Genomic DNA, 15,903 nt, shown 5'->3' on the forward strand with positions numbered 1-15,903 from the left:
TTAATATGACTTCTATCGTTAGCAACCTTGTAAGGCATCTGTGGATGCGGCGACATATTCTACAAGAAAATGGCAAGCACTGTGCACATTGCATATACACACACGAACTTTATAAACGGCAATGGTTAAATGAGTGAATATTTCATTCTGTTGGTATGTATCAGTGCAATGATTCAGTATTTACGAATTATTTTGGAACATCCAGATTTCAAAAAACTGTGAAGAGTACTAATTAATAGCACTTCCATACATAGCAGATTCATACAGGATGTGTGGAAGCTTCGACATATTCTACAAGATAAATTGTTAGTGTGGTGCCCATAGCATATTCTGACTCCAAATTTATCTTTGGCAATGGATAACTGATTGAAGATTTGTTTCTGTTGCTAAGTATCAGTGCGATGATTGAATAATTTTATACATTGCCTTACGAATTCTTATGAAACTTACAGATATAGAAACAGTGAAGTGTACTAATTAATAGAATTTTCTTCTTTAGCAGGTTCATACAGGCTGTGTGGTAGCATCGATATAATCTACAAGAAAAACGCTAGTGGTGTGCACATAGCATACTCTATCACCAAATTTATCTCCGGTAATGGATAAGTAAATGAAGATTCCTCTCTGTTGGCAAGTATCAGTGTGATGAATGAATATTATTATATTCCCTTTACAAATGCTTTTGGAACTTACAGAGTTCAAAAACTGGGCAGTATAGTAATTAACAGCAATTCCTTCTATAGCAGGTTCATACAGGATGTCTAGAATCGTCGACATATTTCCCAAGAAAATCGCTAGTGCTGTGCACATAGCATATTCTCACACCTAATCTATCTACGGCAATGGATAACTGAGTGGAAATTTGTTTCTATTGGTAAGTATCAGTCCGATGATTCAATATTTTTATATTCCCTTTACAATTGCTTTTGGAACTTACAGATTTCAAAAACTGGGAAGTGTACTAATTAACAGCATTTCCTTCTTTAGCAGGTTGATACAGGATGTCTGGAATCGTCGACATATTCCTTCAGAAAATCGCTAGTGCTGTGCACATAGCATATTTGCACTCCAAATTTATCTACGGCAATCGATAACTGAGTGAAGATTTGTTTCTGTTGGTAAGTATCAGTGCAATCATTGAATATTTTTGTTTCCCTTTTACGAATGCTTTTGGAACTTACAGATTTCTAAAACTGGGAAGTGTAAAATTTAACAGAATTTCCTTCTTTAGCAGGTTGATACAGGATGTCTGGAATCATCGACATATTCCCCAAGAAAATCGCTAGTGCTGTGCACATAGCATAATCTCACACCTAACTTATCTACGGTAATCGATAACTGAGTGAAGATTTGTTGCTGATGGTAAGTGTCAGTGCAATGATTGCATATTTCTATATTACCTTTACGAATGCTTTTGGAACTTACAGATTTATGAAACTGGGAAGTGAAAAAATTAACAGCATTTCCTTCTTTAGCAGGTTGATACAGGATGTCTGGAATCGTCGACATATTCCACAAGAAAATCGCTAGTGCTGTGCAAGTAGCATATTCTCACACCAAATTTATCTATGGCAATCGATAACTGAGTGTAGATTTGTTTCTGTTGGTAAGTATCAGTGCAGTGATTGAATACTTTTATATTCCCTTTACGAATGCTTTTGGAACTTACAGATTACTAAAACTGGGAAGTGTAAAAATTAACAGCATTTCCTTCTTTAGCAGGTTGATACAGGATCTCTGGAATCATCGACATATTCCCCAAGAAAATCGTTAGTGCTGTGCACATAGCATATTCTCACACCAAATTTATCTACGGCAATCGATATGTGAGTGAAGATTTGTTTCTGTTGCTAAGTATTAGTGCGATGATTGAATAATTTTATACATTGCCTTACGAATTCTTATGAAACTTACAGATTTAGAAACAGTGAAGTGTACTAATTAATAGAATTTTCTTCTTTAGCAGGTACATACAGGCTGTGTGGTAACATCGATATAATCTACAAGAAGAACGCTAGTGGTGTGCACATAGCATACTCTATCACCAAATTTATCTCCGGTAATGGATAAGTAAATGAAGATTCCTCTCTGTTGGCAAGTATCAGTGTGATGGTTGAATATTATTATATTCCCTTTACAAATGCATTGGAACTTACAGATTTCAAGAACTGGGCAGTATAGTAATTAACAGCATTTCCTTCTTTAGCAGGTTGATACAGGATGTCCGGAATCGTCGACATATTTCCCAAGAAAATCGCTAGTGCTGTGCACATAGCATATTCTCACACCTAATTTATCTACGGCAATGGATAACTGAGTGGAAATTTGTTTCCATTGGTAAGTATCAGTCCAATGACTCAATATTATTATACTCCCTTTACGAATGCTTTTGGAACTTACAGATTTCTAAAACTGGAAAGTGTAAAAATTAACAGCAATTCCTTCTTTAGCAGGTTGATACAGGATGTCTGGAATCGTCGACATATTCCCCAAGAAAATCGCTAGTGCCGTGCAAGTAGCATATTCTCACACAAAATTTATCTACGGCAATCGATAACTGAGTGTAGATTAGTTTCTGTAGGTAAGTATCAGTGCGATGATTGAATATTTTTATATTTTGCTTTACGAATTCTTATGAAACTTACAGATTTAGAAACAGTGAATTGTACTTAATAATAGCATTTCCTTCTTTATCAGAATCGTACAGGCTGTGTGGTAGCGTCGATATAATCTACAAGAAAATCGCTAGTGCTGCACACATAGCTTATTCTATCACCAAATTTATCAACGGCAATGGATAAGTGAATGGAGATTCGTTTCTGTTGGCAAGTATCAGTCCGATGATTCAATATTTTTATATTCCTTTTACGAATGCATTTGGAACTTACAGATTTCAAAAACTGGGAAGTGTACTAATTAACAGTATTTCCTTCTTTGGCAGGTTCATACAGGATGTCTGGAATCGTCGACATACTTCCCAAGAAAAACGCTACTGCTGTGCAAGTAGCATATTCTCACACGAAATTTATCCACGGCAATCGATAACTGAGTGAAGATTTGTTTCTGTCGGTAGGTATCAGTGCAATGATTGCATATTTTTATATTCCCTTTACGAATGATTTTGGAACTTACAGATTTCTAAAACTTAGAAGTGTACTAATTAACAGCATTTCCTTCTTTAGCAGGTTGATACAGGATGTCTGGAATCATCGACATATTCCCCAAGAAAATCGCTAGTGCTGTGCACATAGCATATTCTCACACCAAATTTATCTAAGGCAATCGAAAACTGAGTGAAGGTATGTTTCTGTCGGTACGTATCAGTGCAATGATTGCATATTTTTATATTCCATTTACGAATGCTTTTGGAACTTACAGATTTCTAAAACTGGGAAGTGTAAAAATTAACAGCATTTCCTTCTTTAGCAGGTTGATAAAGGATGTCTGGAATCATCGACATATTCCCCAAGAAAATCGCTAGTGCTTTTTACATAGCATATTCTCACACCAAATTTATCTACGGCAATCGATAACTGAGTGAAGATTTGTTTCTGTTGGTAAGTATCAGTGCAATGATTGCATATTATTATATTCCCATTACGAATGCGTTTGGAACTTACAGATTTCTAAAACTGGGATGTGTAAAAATTAACAGCAATTCCTTCTTTAGCAGGTTGATACAGGATGTCTGGAATCGTCGACATATTCCCCAAGAAAATCGCTAGTGCTGTACACATAGCATATTCTCACACCAGATTTATCCACGGCAATCGATAACTGAGTGAAGATTTGTTTCTGTTGGTACGTATCAGTGCAATGATTGAATATTTTTATATTCCCTTTACGAATGGTTTGGGAACTTACAGATTTCAAAAACTGGGAAGTGTACTAATTAACAGCATTTCCTTCTTTAGCAGGTTGATACAGGATGTCTGGAATCGTCGACATATTCCCCAAGAAAATCGCTAGTGCTGCGCACATAGGATATTCTCACACCAAATTTATCTACGGCAATCGATAACTGAGTGAAGATTTGTTTCTGTTGGTAAGTATCGATGCAATGATTGCATTATTTTATATTCCTTTTACGAATGCTTTTGGAACTTACAGATTTCTAAAAGTGGGAGGTGTAAAAATTAACAGCATTTCCTTCTTATGCAAGTTCATACAGGATGTCTGGAATCGTCGACATATTTCCCAAGAAAAACGCTACTGCTGTGCAAGTAGCATATTTCACACGAAATTTATCCACGGCAATCGATAACTGAGTAAAGATTTGTTTCTGTCGGTAAGTATCAGTGCAATGATTGCATATTTTTATATTCCCTTTACGAATGCTTTTGGAGCTTACAGATTTCTAAAACTGAGAAGTGTACTAATTAACAGCATTTCCTTCTTTAGCAGGTTGATACAGGATGTCTGGAATCATCGACATATTCTCCAAGAAAATCGCTAGTGCTGTGCACATAGCATATTCTCACACCAAATTTATCTAAGGCAATCGAGAACTGAGTGAAGATATGTTTCTGTCGGTATGTATCAGTGCAATGATTGCATATTTTTATATTCCCTTTACGAATGCTATTGGAACTTACAGATTTCTAAAACTGGGAAGTGTAAAAATTAACAGCATTTCCTTCTTTAGCAGGTTGATAAAGGATGTCTGGAATCATCGACATATTCCCCAAGAAAATCGCTAGTGCTCTTTACATAGCATATTCTCACACCAAATTTATCTACGGCAATCGATAACTGAATGAAGATTTGTTTCTGTTGGTAAGTATCAGTGCAATGATTGCATATTATTATATTCCCTTTACGAATGCGTTTGGAACTTACAGATTTCTAAAACTGGGAAGTGTAAAAATTAACAGCATTACCATCTTTAGCAGGTTGATACAGGATGTCTGGAATCGTCGACGTATTCCCAAAGAAAATCGCTAGTGCTGTACACATAGCATATTCTCACACCAAATTTATCCACGGCAATTGATAACTGAGTGAAGATTTGTTTCTGTTGGTAAGTATCAGTGCAATGATTGAATATTATTATATTCCCTTTACGAATGGTTTGGGAACTTACAGATTTCAAAAACTGGGAAGTGTACTAATTAACAGCATTTCCTTCTTCAGCAGGTTGACACAGGATGTATGGAATCGTCGACATGTTCCTTAAGAAAATCGCTAGTGCTGTGCACATAGCATATTCGCATACCAAATTTATCTATGGCAATCGATAACTGAGTGAAGATTTGTTTGTGTTGGTAAGTATCAGTGCAATCATTGAATATTTTTGTTTTCTTTTTACGAATGCTTTTGGAACTTACATATTTCTAAAACTGGGAAGTGTAAGAATTAACAGCATTTCCTTCTTTAGGAGGTTGATGTAGGATGTCTGGAATCATCGACATATTCCCCAAGAAAATTGTTAGTGCTGTGCACATAGCATATTCTCACACCTAACGTATCCAAGATATTCGATAACTGAAAGAAGATTTGTTTCTGTTGGTAAGTATCAGTACAATGATTGCATATTTTTATATTCCCTTTATGAATGCTTTTGGAACTTATAGATCTCTAAAACTGGGAAGTGTACAAATTTACAGCATTTCCTTATTTGGCAGGTTGATACAGAATGTCTAGAATTGTCGACATATTCCCCAAGAAAATCGCTAGTGCTGTGCAAGTAGCATATGCTCACACTAAATTTATCTACGGCAATCGATAACTGAATGTAGATTTGTTTCTGTCGATAAGTATCAGTGCGATGGTTGGATATTTTTATATTTTGCTATACGAAATCGTATGATACTTTCAGATTTAGAAACAGTGAATTGTACTAATTAATAGCATTTCCTTCTTTATCAGGTTCGTACAGGCTGTGTGGTAGCGTCGATATATTCTACAAGAAAATCGCTAGTGCTGTGCACATAGCATATTCTATCATCAAATTTATCAATGGCAATGGATAAGTGAATGGAGATTCCTTTCTGTTGGCAAGTATCAGTCCAATGATTCAACATTTTTATATTCCCTTTACGAATGCATTTGGAACTTACAGATTTCAAAAACTGGGAAGTGTACTAATTAACAGCATATCCTTCTTTAGCAGGTTGATACAGGATGTCTGGAGTCGTCGACATGTTCCTTAAGAAAATCGCTAGTGATGTGCACATAGGATATTCACACACCAAATTTATCTACGGCAATCGATAACTGAGTGAAGATTTGGTTCTGTTGGTAAGTATCAGTGCAATGATTGCATATTTTTATATTCCCTTTACGAATGCTTTTGGAACTTATAGATTTCTAAAACTGGAAAGTGTATAAATTAACAGCATTTATTTCTTTAGCAAGTTGATACAGGATGTCTGGAATCGTCGACGTACTTCCCAAGAAAATCGCTAGTGCTTTGCACATAGCATATTCTCACACCTAATTTATCTACAGCAATGGATAACTGAGTGGAAATTTGTTTCTATTGGTAAGTATCAGTCCGATGATTCAATATTTTTATATTCCCTTTACGAATGCTTTTGGAACTTACAGATTTCTAAAACTGTAAAGTGTAAAAATTAACAGCATTTCCTTCTTTAGCAGGTTGATACAGGATGTCTGGAATCGTCGACATATTCCCCAAGAAAATGGCTAGTGCTGTGCAAGTAGCATATTCTCACACCAAATTTATCTATGTCAATCGATAACTGAGTGTAGATTAGTTTCTGTCGGTAAGTATCAGTGCGATGATTGAATATTTTTATATTTTGCTTTACGAATTCTTATGAAACTTACAGATTTAGAAACAGTGAAGTGTACTAATTAATAGCATTTCCTTCTTTATCAGGTTCGTACAGGCTGCGTGGTAGCGTCGGTATAATCTACAACAAGATCGCTAGTGCTGTGCACATAGCACATTCTATCATCAAATTTATCAATGGCAATGGATAAGTGAATGGAGATTTCTTTCTGTTGGCAAGTATCAGTCCGATGATTCTATATTTTTATATTCCCTTTAAGAATGCATTTGGAACTTACAGATATCAAAAACTGGGAAGTGTACTAATTAACAGTATTTCCTTCTTTAGCAGGTTCATACAGGATGCCTGGAATTGTCGACATATTTCCCAGGAAAGTCGCTAGTGCTGTGCACATAGCATATTCTCACACCTAATTTATCTACGGCAATGGATAACTGAGTGAGAATTTGTTTCTGTTGGTAAGTATCAGTCCGATGATTCAATATTTTTATATTCCCTTTACGAATGCTTTTGGAACTTACAGATTTCAAAAACTGGGAAGTGTACTAATTAACAGCAATTCCTTCTTTAGCAGGTTGATACAGGATGTCTGGAATCGTCGACATATTCCCCAAGAAAATCGCTAGTGCTGCGCTCATAGCATATTCTCACACCTAACTTATATACGGTAATCGATAACTGAGTGAAGATTTGCTTCTGTTGGTAAGTATCTGTGAAATGATTGAATATTTTTAAATTCCCTTTATAAATGCATATGGAACTTACAGATTTCCAAAACTGGGACGTGTACTAATTAACAGCATTTCCTTCTTTGTCAGGTTCATACAGGATGTCTGGAATCGTTGACATTTCCCCAAGAAAATCGCTAGTCCTGCGCACATAGCATATTCTCACACCAAATTTATCTACGGCAATCGATATGTGAGTGTAGTTTTGTTTCTGTCGGTAAGTATCAGTGCGATTATTGAATATTTTTATATTTAGCTTTACGAATTCTTATGAAACTTACAGATTTAGAAACAGTGAAGTGTACTAATTAGTAGCATTTCCTTCTTTGTCAGGTACATACAGGCTGTGTGTTAGCGTCGATATAATCTAAAGGAAAATCACTAGTGATGTGCACATTGCATATTCTATCACCCAATTTATCAACGGCAATGGATAAGTGAATGAAGACTCCTTTCTGTTGCCAAGTATCAGTCCGATGGTTCAATATTTTTATATTTCCTTTACGAATGCTTTTGGAACTTACAGATTTCAAAAACTGGGGAATGTACTAATTAACAGAATTTCCTTCTATAGCGGGTTGATACGGGATGTCTGGAATCGTCGACATAATCCCCAAGAAAATCGCTAGTGCTGTGCACATAGCATATTCTCACACGAAATTTATCTACGGCAATCGATAACTGAGTGAAGATTTGTTTCTGTTGATAAGTATCGGTGCGATTATTGAATAATTTTATATTCCCTTTACGAATGCTTTTGGAACTTACAGATTTCAAGAACTGGGAAGTGTACTAATTAACAGCATTTCCTTCTTTAGCAGGTTGATACAGGATGTCTGGAATCGTCGACATATTCCCCAAGAAAATCGCTAGTGCTGTGCACATAGCATATTCTAACACCTAACTTATCTACGGTAATTGATGACTGAGTGAAGATTTTGTTTCTGTTGGTAAGTATCAGTGCGATGATTGAATATTTTTATATTCCGTTTATAAATGCATATGGAACTTACAGATTTCAAAAACTGGGAAGTGTACTAATTAACAGCATTTCCTTCTTTGGCAGATTGATACAGGATGTCTGCAATCGTTGACATTTCCCCAAGAAAATCGCTAGTCCTGCGCACATAACATATTCTCACACCAAATTTATCTACGGCAATCGATATGTGAGTGGAGATTTGTTTCTTTTGGTAAGTATCAGTGCGATTATTGAATATTTTTATATTCCCTTTACGAATGCTTTTGGAACTTACAGATTTCAAAAACAGAGAAGTGTACTATTTAACAGCATTTCCTTCTTTAGCAGGTTGATACAGGATGTCCGGAATCGCTGACATATTCCCCAAGAAAATCGCTAGTGCTGCGCACATAGCGTATTCTCACACCTAACTTATCTACGGTAATCGATAACTGAGGGTAGATTTGTTTCTGTCGGTAAGTATCAGTGCGATGATTGAATATTTCTTTATTTTGCTTTACGAATTCTTATGAAACTTACAGATTTAGAAACAGTGAAGTGTACTAATTAGTAGCATTTCCTTCTTTATCAGGAACATACAGGCTGTGTGGTAGCGTCGATATAATCTACAAGAAAATCGCTAGTGCTGTTGACATAGCATATTCTATCACCCAATTTAACAACGGCAATGGATAAGTGAATGAAGATTCCTTTCTGTTGGCAACTATTAGTGCGATGATTGAATATTTTTAAATTCCCTTTATAAATGCATATGGAACTTACAGATTTCAAAAATTGCGAAGTGGTTTAATTAACAGCATTTCCTTCTTTGGCAGGTTGGTACAGGATGTCTGCAATCGTTGACATTTCCCCAAGAAAATCGCTAGTCCTGCGCACATAGCATATTCTCACACCAAATTTTTCTACGGCAATCGATATGTGAGTGAAGACTTGTTTCTGTTGGTAAGTATCAGTGCGATTATTGAATATTTTTATACTCCCTTTACGAATGCTTTTGGAACTTACAGATTTCAAAAACTGGGATGTGTACTAATTAATAGGATTTTCTTCTTTAGCAGGTTGATACAGGATGTCTGGAATCGTCGACATATTCCCCAAGAAAATCGCTAGTGCTATGCACATAGCATATTCTCACACCTAACTTATCTACGGTAATCGATTACTGAGTGAAGATTTGTTTCTGTTGGCAAGTAGTAGTGCGATGATTGATTATTTTTAAATTCCCCTCATAAATGCATATGGAACTTACAGATTTCCAAAACTGGGAAGTGTACTAATTAACAGCATTTCCTTGTTTGGCAGGTTCATATAGGATGTCTGCAATCGTTGACATTTCCCCAAGAAAATCTCTAGTCCTACGCACTTAGCATATTCTCACACCAAATTTATCTACGGCAATCGATATGTGAGTGAAGATTCGTTTCCGTTAGTAAGTATCAGTGCGATTATTGAATATTGTAATATTCCCTTTCCGAATGGTTTGGGTACTTACAGATTAGAAAAACTGGGAAGAGTACTAATTAACAGCATTTCGTTCTTTAGCAGGTTGATACAGGATGTCTGGAATCGTCGACATATTCCCCAAGAAAATCGCTAGTGCTGTGCACATATCATATTTTCACACCTAACTTATCTACGGTATTCGATAACTGAGATATTTTTTCCTGTTGGTAAGTATCAGTGCGATGATTGCATATTTTTATACTCCCTTTACGAATGCTTTTGGAACTTACAGATTTCTAAAAGTGGGAAGTGTAAAAATTAACAGCATTTCCTTCTTTTGCAGCTTGATACAGGATGTCTGGAATCGTCGACATATTCCCCAAGAAAATCGCTAGTGCTGCGCTCATAGCATATTCTCACACCTAACTTATATACGGTAATCGATAACTGAGTGAAAATTTGCTTCTGTTGGTAAGTATCTGTGCAATGATTGAATATTTTTAAATTCCCTTTATAAATGCATATGGAACTTACAGATTTCCAAAACTGGGAAGTGCACTAATTAACAGCATTTCCTTCTTTGGCAGGTTCATACAGGATGTCTGGAACCGTTGACATTTCCCCAAGAAAATCGCTAGTCCTGCGCACATAGCATATTCTCACACCAAATTTATTTACGGCAATCGATATGTGAGTGAAGATTTGTTTCTGTTGGTAAGTATCAGTGCGGTTATTGAATATTTTTATATTCGCTTTACGAATGCTTTTGGAACTTACAGATTTCAAAAACTGGGAAGTGTACTAATTAACAGCATTTCCTTCTTCAACAGGTTGATACAGGATGTCTGGAATCGTCGACATATTCCCCAAGAAAATGGCTAGTGCTGCGCACATAGCATATTCTCACACCTAACTTATCTACGGTAATCGATAACTGAGTGAAGATTTGTTTCTGTTGGTAAGTATCAGTGCGATGATTGAACATTTTTAAATTCCCATTATATATGCATATGGAACTTACAGATATCCAAAACTGGGAAGTGTACTAATTAACAGCATTTCCTTCTTTAGCAGGTTGATACAGGTGTCTGCAATCGTTGATATATTCCCCAAGAAAATCGCTAGTCCTGCGCACATAGCATATTCTCACACCAAATTTGTATACGGCAATCGGTATGTGAGTGAAGATTTGTTTCTGTTGGTAAGTATCAGTGCGATTATTGAATGTTTTATACTCCTTTTACGAATACTTTTGGAACTTACAGATTTCAAAAACTGGGGAGTGTACTAAATAACAGAATTTCCTTCTATAGCGGGTTGATACAGGATGTCTGGAATCGTCGACATAATCCCCAAGAAAACCGCTAGTGCTGTGCGCATAGCATATTCTCACACGAAATTTATCTACGGCAATCGATAACTGAGTGAAGATTTGTTTCTGTTGATAAGTATCGGTGCGATTATTGAATAATTTTATATTCGCTTTACGAATGCTTTTGGAACTTACAGATTTCAAAAACTGGGAAGTGTACTAATTAACAGCATTTCCTTCTTTAGCAGGTTGATACAGGATGTCTGGGATCGTCGACATATTCCCCAAGAAAATCGCTAGTGCTGTGCACATAGCATATTCTAACACCTAACTTATCTACGGTAATTGATGACTGAGTGAAGATTTTGTTTCTGTTGGTAAGTATCAGTGCGATGATTGAATATTTTTAAATTCCGTTTATAAATGCATATGGAACTAACAGATTTCAAAAACTGGGAAGTGTACTAATTAACAGCATTTCCTTCTTTGGCAGGTTGATACAGGATGTCTGCAATCGTTGACATTTCCCCAAGAAAGTCGCTAGTCCTGCGCACATAACATATTCTCACACCAAATTTATCTACGGCAATCGATATGTGAGTGGAGATTTGTTTCTTTTGGTAAGTACCAGTGTGATTATTGAATATTTTTATATTCCCTTTACGAATGCTTTTGGAACTTACAGATTTCAAAAACAGGGAAGTGTGGTAATTAACAGCATTTCCTTCTTTAGCAGGTTGATACAGGATGCCTGGAATCGTCGACATATTCCCCAAGAAAATCGCTAGTGCTGCGCACATAGCATATTCTCACACCAAACTTATCTACGGTAATCGATAACTGAGGGTAGATTTGTTTCTGTTGGTAAGTATCAGTGCGATGATTGAATATTTCTTTATTTTGCTTTACGAATTCTTATGAAACTTACAGATTTAGAAACAGTGAAGTGTACTAATTAGTAGCATTTCCTTCTTTATCAGGAACATACAGGCTGTGTGGTAGCGTCGATATAATCTACAAGAAAATCGCTGGTGCTGTTGACATAGCATATTCTATCACCCAATTTAACAACGGCAATGGATAAGTGAATGAAGATTCCTTTCTGTTGGGAACTATCAGTGCGATGATTGAATATTTTTAAATTCCCTTTATAAATGCATATGGAACTTACAGATTTCAAAAACTGGGAGGTGTACTATTTAACAGCATTTCCTTCTTCAGCAGGTTGATTCAGGATGTCTGGAATCGTCGACATATTCCCCAAAAAATCGCTTGTGCTGTGCACATAGCATATTCTCACACCTAACTTATCTACGGTAATCGATAACTGAGTGAAGATTTGTTTCTGTTGGTAAGTACAGAGCGATGACTGAATATTTTTAAATTCCCTTTATAAATGCATGTGGAACTTACAGATTTCCAAAACTGGGAAGTGTACTAATTAACAGCATTATCTTCTTTGGCAGGTTGATACAGGATGTCTGCAATCGTTGACACTTCCACAAGAAAATCGCTAGTCCTGCGCACATTGCATATTCTCACACCAAATTTATCTACGGCAATCGATATGTGAGTGAAGATTGGTTTCGGTTGGTAAGTATCAGTGAGATTATTGAATATTTTTATATTCCCTTTACGAATGCTTTAGGAACTTACAGATTTCAAAAACTGGGAAGTGTACTAATTAACAGCATTTCCTTCTTTAGCAGGTTGATACAGGATGTCTGGAATCGTCGACATATTCCCCTAGACAATCGCTAGTGCTGTGCACATTGCATATTCTCACACCTAACGTATCTACGGTAATCGATAACTGAGTGCAGATTTGTTCCTGATGGGAAGTATCAGTGCGATGATTGAATAATTTTAAATTCCCTTTATAAATGCATATGGAACTTACAGATTTCCAAATCTGGGAAGTGTACTAATTAACAGCATTTCCTTCTTAGGCAGGTTGATACAGGATGTCTGCAATCGTTGACATTTCCCCAAGAAAATCGCTAGTCATGCGCACATAGCATATTCTCACACCAAATTTTTCTACGGCAATCGATATGTGAGTGAAGATTTGTTTCTGTTGGTAAGTATCAGTGCGACTATTGAATATTTTTATACTCCCTTTACGAATGGTTTTGGAACTTACAGATTTCAAGAAGTGGGAAGTGTACTAATTAACAGCATTTCCTTCTTTAGCAGGTTGATACAGGATGTCTGGAATCGTCGACATATTCCCCAAGACAATCGCTAGTGCTGTGCACACAGCATATTCACACACCTAACTTATCTACGGTAATCGATAACTGAGTGAAGATTTGTGTCTGTTGGTAAGTATCAGTGCGATGATTGAATATTTTTAAATTCCCTTTATAAATGCATATGGAACTTACAGATTTCCAAAACTGGGAAGTGTACTATTTAACATCATTTCCTTCTTTGGCAGGTTGATACAGGATGTCTGCAATCGTTGACATTTCCCCAAGAAAATCGCTAGTATTGCGCACATAGCATATTCTCACACCAAATTTATCTACGGGAATCGATATGTGAGTAAAGATTTGTTTCTGTTGGTAAGTATCAGTGCGATTATTGAATATTTTTATATGCCCTTTACGAATGGTTAGGGAACTTACAGATTTCAAAAACTGGGAAGTGTACTGATGAACAGCGTTTCTTTCTTTAGCAGGTTGATACAGAATGTCTGGAATCGTCGATATATTCCCCAAGAAAATCGCTAGTGCTGCGCACATAGCATATTCTCACACTTAACTTATTTACGGTAATCGATAAGTGAGTGAAGATTTGTTTCTGTAGGTAAGTATCAGTGGGATAATTGAATATTTTTAAATTCCCTTTATAAATGCATATGGAACTTACAGATTTCCAAAACTGGGAAGTGTACTAATTAACAGCATTTCCTTCTTTGGCAGGTTCATATAGGTTGTCTGTAATCGTTGACATTTCCCCAAGAAAATCTCTAGTACTGCGCACATAGCATATTCTCACACCAAATTTATCTGCGGCAATCGATATGTGAGTGAAGATTCGTTTCTGTTGGTAAGTATCAGTGCGATTATTGAATATTGTAATATTCCCTTTCCGAATGGTTTGGGAACTTACAGATTAAAAAAACTGGGAAGTGTGGTAATTAACAGCATTTCCTTCTTTGGCAGGTTGACACAGGATGTCTGGAATCGTTGACATTTCCCCGAGAAAATCGCTAGTCCTGCGCACATAGCATATTCTCACACCAAATTTATCTACGGCAATCGATATGCGAGTGAAGATTTGTTTCTGTTGGTAAGTATCAGTGAAACTATTGAATATTTTTGTACTCCCTTTACGAATGCTTTTGGAACTTACAGATTTCAAGAAGTGGGAAGTGTACTAATTAACAGCATTTCCTTCTTTAGCAGGTTGATACAGGATGTCTGCAATCGTTGACATTTCCCCAAGAAAATCGCTAGTCCTGCTCACATAGCATATTCTCACACCAAATTTATCTACGGCAAACGATATGTGAGTGAAGATTCGTTTCTGTTGGTAAGTATCAGTGCGATTATTGAATATTGTATCATTCCCTTTCCGAATGGTTTGGGAACTTACAGATTAGAAAAACTGGGAAGTGTGGTAATTAACAGCATTTCCTTCTTTAGCAGGTTGATGCAGGATATCTGGAATCGTCGACATATTCCCCAAGAAAATCGCTAGTGCTGTGCACATAGCATATTCTCACACCTAACTTATCTACGGTAATCGATAACTGAGTGAAGATTTGTTTCTGTTGGTAAGTATCAGTGGGATGATTGAATATTTTTGAGTTCCCTTTATAAATGCATATGGAACTTACAGATTTCCAAAACTGGGAAGTGTACTAATTAACAGCATGTCCTTCTTTAGCAGGTTGATACAGGATGTCTGGAATCGTCGACATATTCCCCAAGAAAATCGCTAGTGCTGTGCACATAGCATATTCTCACACCTAACTTATCTACGGTAATCGATAACTGAGTGAAGATTTGTTTCTGTTGGTAAGTATCAGTGCGATGATTGAATATTTTTATATTCCCTTCACGAATGCTTTTGGCACTTACAGATTTCAAAAACTGAGAAGTGTACTAATTAACAGCATTTCCTTCTTTAGCAGGTTGATACAGGATGTCTGGAATCGTCGACATATTCCCCAAGAAAATCGCTAGTGCTGTGCACATAGCATATTCTCACACCTAACTTATCTACGGTAAACGATAAGTGAGTGAAGATTTGTTTCAGTTGGTAAGTATCAGTGCGATGATTGAATATTTTTATATTCCCTTTACGAATGCATTTGGAACTTACTGTTTTCAAAATCTGGGAAGAGTACTAATTAACAGCATTTCCTTCTTTAGCAGGTTGATACAGGATGTCTAGAATCGTCGACATATTCCCCAAGAAAATCACTAGTGCTGTGCACATAGCATATTGTCACACCTAATTTATTTACGGTAATCGATAACTGAGTGAAAATTTGTTTCTGTTGGTAAGTATCATTGCCATGATTGAATATTTTTAAATTCCCTTTATAAATGCATATGGAACTTACAGATTTCAAAAACTGGGAAGTTTACTAATTAACAGCATTTCCTTCATTAGCAGGTTGATACAGGATGTCTGGAATCGTCGACATATTCCCCTAGACAATCG

The sequence above is a fragment of the Schistocerca serialis genome, chromosome 5 (assembly GCF_023864345.2).
Source record: "Schistocerca serialis cubense isolate TAMUIC-IGC-003099 chromosome 5, iqSchSeri2.2, whole genome shotgun sequence".
In the NCBI taxonomy this organism is placed as follows: domain Eukaryota; kingdom Metazoa; phylum Arthropoda; class Insecta; order Orthoptera; family Acrididae; genus Schistocerca; species Schistocerca serialis.